This window comes from Rana temporaria, chromosome 9 (assembly GCF_905171775.1).
Source record: "Rana temporaria chromosome 9, aRanTem1.1, whole genome shotgun sequence".
Classification (NCBI taxonomy): Eukaryota; Metazoa; Chordata; class Amphibia; order Anura; family Ranidae; genus Rana; species Rana temporaria.
The window spans coordinates 162,273,772-162,279,957 of record NC_053497.1 but is presented as its reverse complement, the minus strand read 5'-3'; positions in this window follow the sequence as shown (position 1 = coordinate 162,279,957).

The following is a 6,186-nucleotide window of genomic DNA, read 5'->3' as shown; positions in this document are numbered from 1 at the left end:
CATGGATCGGCATACCCGCCTAGACCCTGCCGGGTTGGCTAGGGGATGTCCGGGTCAAACTTATACTTCCAAGTCGGTTTGGCGGGAAAGCCCATCCGCATTGCCGTTCTGCTTGCCCGGGCGGTATTGCAGTGTAAAATTGTAGGGCTGCAACGCTAAACTCCAGCGCAGCAATCGGGATTGTCTCCAGAGACTCGGTTGAGCCAGATGAGGTGGTTATGGTCAGTGGGTAGGTTAGAGGCACGGCCATAAAGGTACGGTTGGAGCTTCTTTAAGGCCCATACTAGAGCCAGGCATTCTTTTTCCATGGTGGCGTAGCTGACCTCCCGAGGTAATAACTTGCAGCTGAGGTATGCCACCGGCTGCTCCATGCCGTCTTAAGTCCCTGGAACGCCGTTGCACACTCCAAGAACCAGGCTACCTGCTTGGGTAGGCCCCTTTTGGTCAGGTCGGTGAGGGGTTTCGCTAGGGTGCTATACTCCGGGACGAACTTCCTATAATACCCGGCGGTGCCTAGGGATGCCAATACCTGCGTCTTGGTGCAGGGCTGGGGCCAATTAGCTATGACCTCTACTTTTGCGGGTTCAGGGGGCTGTTTCTCAGACCCCACTCTAGGCCCTAGGTATTGAACCTCTGCCATGGCCCCATGGCAGTTCTCGGATTTCAGGGTGAGATTTAGTTTCTCCCCCAACCCAACTTGTTCTAGGTTACCTTGGTTAGCTGCCCGCAGGTCGGGTAAGGGGAGTCCTTCACTAGCGTCAGCGGATGGGGCACCGATAGCGGCCACGTCCTCGGAGCGCTCGAAGTACGGTTTCAACATGTTCACATGAAAGGCTCGTCTGATCCTTTCATCCGAACATTTGGCCACAATATAGGTGGTGACGCTAATTCGTTCCACCACTTTAAATAGCCCCTGCCACGCTGCCTGTAGCTTGTCTTTTTTGGATGGTCTGAGGGCTAATACTTTTTGCCCTACTTCCAGGTTCCTATCTCGCGCTCCCTGGTCATACCATTGTTTCTGTCGTTTCTGGGCTGCCTGTAGGCTCTCCCGAACTGATTCGGTCAGGGCCCGCAAGCGGTCACGGAACTCCAGCACGTACGGCAAAACCGGGATCCCTTCCTCTCCTGTGTTGCCCTCCCAGTGCTCCCGTATGAGGTCCAGGGGTCCCCGGACCTTTCTCCCGTATAGGAGTTCGAAGGGGGAAAACCCGGTCGACGCCTGGGGCACTTCCCGGTAGGCAAACAGGAGATGGGGTAGAAATTTCTCCCATTGACCGCAGGACTCTGTAAACGCTGTGAGCATCTGCTTAAGCGTGCCGTTGAATCGTTCACAAAGGCCGTTGGTCTGGGGGTGGTAGGGGAAGTTAAATAACGGTTTCACCCCGCAGCTCTGCCATAACTGTTGAGTGACAGTTGCCGTGAACTGGGTCCCCTGATCTGAGAGTATTTCCCGGGGGAATCCTACTCGAGAAAAGATCCTGACTAGAGCTTCCGCTACTGTCTCCGCCTCAATGTTGGGGAGCGCCACTGCCTCAGGGTACCTGGTGGCATAGTCCACCACCGTGAGGATGTAGCGCCTTCCGGAGGTGCTGGGTTTGTTGAGGGGCCCTATCAGGTCTACTGCCACTCGGGAGAATGGTTCCTCTATTATAGTTAAGGACCGTAACTTGGCCTTGGGGTGGTCCCCACGTTTTCCAATCCTTTGACACGTGTCACATGTCCTGCAGTACGTCTGCAAGTCTTTTGATATCCCTGGCCAGAAGAACGTCTGGGTAAGGCGATCCTTAGTTTTCTTGATACCCAGATGTCCGGCTAGCGGGATATCATGGCTGAGCTTTAGAAGCTCTGCTCTGTATTTGCGGGGTACAACTAGCTGCCTTTTTATAACTTGGGCTGCCCCACTTCCCACTCCCCCTGTGACCCTATATAGCAGTCCCTTGTCCCAGTGGAAGTCCTCTTGAGCATTACCTTCCTTAGGGGTACCTACGGCCCTCCTGTAACCTGCTAAGGTGGGATCTGACTGCTGGGCTTGGCCAAAGTCTTGTGGAGTGCCCCAGAAGGGGATAGGGTCCGGACATACTACAGGGTTTTTGGTTCCTACCTGTGGTTCCTCGGAGTGCGTCTGTCCAGCTCGGCGGGGTTGCGCCCTGGTAGTCACAGGGCAGGTTCCAGCGGGATCTGGGGTAAGCAGCTGTGAGGTTAGGCACCCCAAATCGTTCCCCAGCAATACTTCCGTAGGTAGGCCCGACATAATGCCTACTTCCATCTGCTTGGCTCCGGTGCCCCAATTTAACTGCACTTGGGCTGTGGGTAGTTTGTGGATGGCGCCTCCTGCCACTCTTACTGCAACAGTCCTGTTGGTGCACGCCTTTGCAGATATGGTGTGAGGCTGCACCAGAGTGAGGGTGGCTCCAGAGTCTCGTAGTGCCTCAGCCTCCTTTCCATCTACTGTGACCCATTGTCTGTGGTGCACCCGGTTGTCCCCCTCGGCTTGTGCTAGGTTCACCTCATGTAGTTTGGTCCATTGCTCAGATTCAGTGCTGTGGTCTTCCAGCAGCTCATGCTGATAGTGATGAGTGGCTGCCCTCGGTGAGGGTGGTGATGGCCGCTCCCAATTGCCTCTGCTCCGCTGAGGGCAATGTATTTTGTAGTGCCCTGGCTGATTGCATTGGTGACATACCAATGGCGGTCTCCGGTTAACATTAGGTGGTGTAGTGGGCGGTACCGCGTTCGGTCGATGGTGGGTCACCGGACCTGGCGTTGGGGTGCTGGACCCTACCAGAGGGCGGTTTCCACTAGCCTCTCCTTTTCTTCCTTCGTGATACTCGTCTGCCAGCTTGGCCGCTTCCTCGATTGTGGCCGGCTTCCTGTCTCTGACCCAGTCCTTGGTGTCTGCAGGTGTGTGGTCAAAAAATTGTTCTAGTAAGAAGAGTTGTAGCACCTCCTCTAGCGTCGCGGCTTGGCAGCCTTGTATCCAGTTTTGGGCCGCCCGATACATCCTAAAAGCCCATTCGGTGTAGGAGTCTCGGCCCCCTTTCCGTAATGCCCGAAACTTTTTCCTGTAAGTCTCTGGGGTCACGGCATACCTGGCTAGCAGAATGTCCTTTACCCTGGCGTAGTCGTGTATGGCTGTATCAGGAACTGCTCGGTATGCCTCTGCTGCTCGGCCCGTGAGTTTGCTGTTTAGAATCGCCGCCCATTGCTCCGATTCCAGACCCTCCAAAGCGCATTGACGCTCAAAATCTTGTAGGTATGCGTCAATTTCCATTTCTCCATCGAAAAACTTTTAAACGCAGCATAGTTAATCTTTCTCCGCTGCCCTCCATTTATAGATCCGGCTAAGGAAGCGGTGTCTCCTTGGTTTAAGCTTGCCTGTTGTGCTCTGCGTTCTGCGCTCACCTGCTCCAGGACTTGCGTCACCATCTCCGGTGTGGGATTTGGCCCGTATAGGTTTAGCCTCCACGTCACCTTCTGTTGGAACTCTGCTTCCTCCTGGCTGACATTCGCCATGCTGCTGGTTTGGTCACCCTCCATTAGTTCTGCTATGAGGGTAGCTCTCTTTTTGTTGCTTGCCACTTGACCTCGGGCTTCCAGCAGATCCTTTAGCGTAGTCCTTTTTAGTCTCTCGTAATGCTGGGCCATTCACCTGCTGTCTTTATGCGTCCCATTCAATCCCGCTGCTTGCCACCAGTTGTTAAGACCTGCAGTGGTTAGGGTACTGCGGCCTTCTTTGCATCTCCCAATCGCCGAGCATAAGTGATTATCGCTACCATAGAAGGTAGAGGGATAGTGGAGATGAATGCAGTTTCCAGGATGGTTCTTCCAATGGTTAGAATGTTCCCCCCAAACATGAGCCAAGACTTCATGAAGGGTGTCCAGATCTAGCATCGCTTTAATGAGAGGCAGGTCTTATATACAGCAAAAGGAATACTTGAAGTAATCAGATGAACAATGACAATCTCCTCACACAACATCATACAATGGTTTTACTAACGACCTCTAAGGAGACAGACGTCCTGTCTCCGATATAATCCACATGTGTTAATTACTGGTCAGTTACCCAGACGAGGTGATGCAGAGATAAGCTCTTCTCACCTGCTAAACAATAGAAATTCACACAATGAATGCTTCTTGAGAGACAGACGAAAGTTCATTTACATGACACCGCAGACGATATTATCACAGCAAGCTCTGCCTGGGAGATATTGATATCAGTTAAGGAATAAACCAATTATCTCCAGGCAGAGAGCACCCCAAGTTTCCCAAAAGTTGGAGCACCCCTTTCCACACAAGGTATCCCTACAATTACATATCCCCTGATAGCTCCGATCTGGGGGATCAACATATCCAAATTTCACCCAGATCGGTCCAGGGGTTCTTAAAAAACAAACAGAACCTATAAGAAAATCCAGAATAAAGTCTATTTTCTTCACAGCCTGCATTCCACTTTATTGGAAAGTCACTCTTGCACCGACCATTGATTTTTGGCTTGCAAAAGTGGAAGAGATAAAACGCATGGAGGACCTCGTCCTCACAGCGCAAAATAGACAGGAAACGTTCACTAAAACTTGGCAGCTTTGGAATGTCTTCATATTCTCAGTGGAGGGTCAAGCTTTGAAAGAACCCGCCGGTGAGGTGTGAACTGTGCTCTTCGGCAGATGCCCCTTTGATTTCCCCCAGGGAACGAGCAGGTTTGATATAACAACGTTCCAGGTGAATCCCACCGGCATCCCATTCGCGGGAGACTGAATCCCCCACCCCTTCCATCCCCCCCTCCTCACAACCTCTTACTACTCTCCGAACGCCTCTTGTATTTATTTACGCTACTCTCACTCTTATCTTCTTTTTCTGGTATTTCTCAACCCCATGTTTAGGGGTCTTCTTTGTCAAATAGAAAATGAAGGGATCGGGCACATGGGCCCTGACACCTAATATCGCTACTAATTAGCATGTTGGCTCCCTCCTCTGCGTAGGAGTTATCCATGCCTGACTATCATGCTATTATGTACTCTGAGCTGTAAAAATGTGATTGTTTTGTCATACGCACTGTTATATACCATGTTGGGCCACGTGGGCTTTGTCCCTGTTATAAAAAAAATAAAAATTGTTGGGGGGAGCCACACAGTTTTTTTTCTTTTCTTTGTCTGCTCTGTTGTTAACACTCTGCTGACAACAGCAATGAGTCACTAGTTGTTAAGGACTCAACGGGGGCCGGCTCCTTGACAACCAGCTAGATTAATTTCATGCGTAGTAATTGTTGAGGAGGATTGCATAATTCAGGTACAAAATACAATTTTTTTAAAGCAATATCACAATACTGCATGCAAAAATGTAACAAACATAACGATGTGGAAATTTACTCACAGTGACATAAAAAGTGACATAAAACATTGTTCCAAATGATGGGATTATATCTCGACTAGTCATATGTTTGTATTTTTACCTTCTATTGTGTGAAGTGAGTCACTTTGGGCGGGGGGCTGTGGAACCCAGCTTACCTTAGAGAGGTCGGGAAACTTGTTTTCCAGCTCCCCCAGGCCCTCTAATGTGTAAGTAACCCTGTGCCTATTAGGGGCACAGGGTGACTGAGAACCCAAGTCAGGTCTGTCCTAACCAAACTCCCAGCGCAACCACACCGGACTCAGAATTTAGTTTTACCCCTGTTATCTTGGGTTCTATATGTGTGGTTTGTGTTGAAAGTTGAAGGGGCTCTTTTACTTGGGACAGTAATATTTATGAACAAAATCCCTCAAGAAATATATGAAGATAAATAATTCCACCTTTAAGATTGCTAGAATATTTTCAGAGAGTCTCCTAGACCATTTCTAGATAGTTAGAGGTGGGGTGGGGGTTTGTTATGTGTTTATTATTAAAGGGGTGGTTCCCCCGAAATTCATTTTTTTAAAAAAAAATCCTTTCTCCCGCTTAGTACATGTACAATAATGTACTCACCTGTCCCAGGAATCTAGGCACCAGCATTCTTAATTCATCAGAAAGTAAACTTTATAAAATACAGCAATGGATGTTTCCATCTTAGCTCCTGGCATTCTGAAGCCCTATGCTGGAAAGAAATAGACACGCCCAGCCCCACTCAGACAGACCAGGAAGTGCCTGCTTCACAGACCATAAAGAAAGGTAAACAAACGTTTTAAAAATTTTTGTTTGGCGAACGGTTTTTAGGCTAAC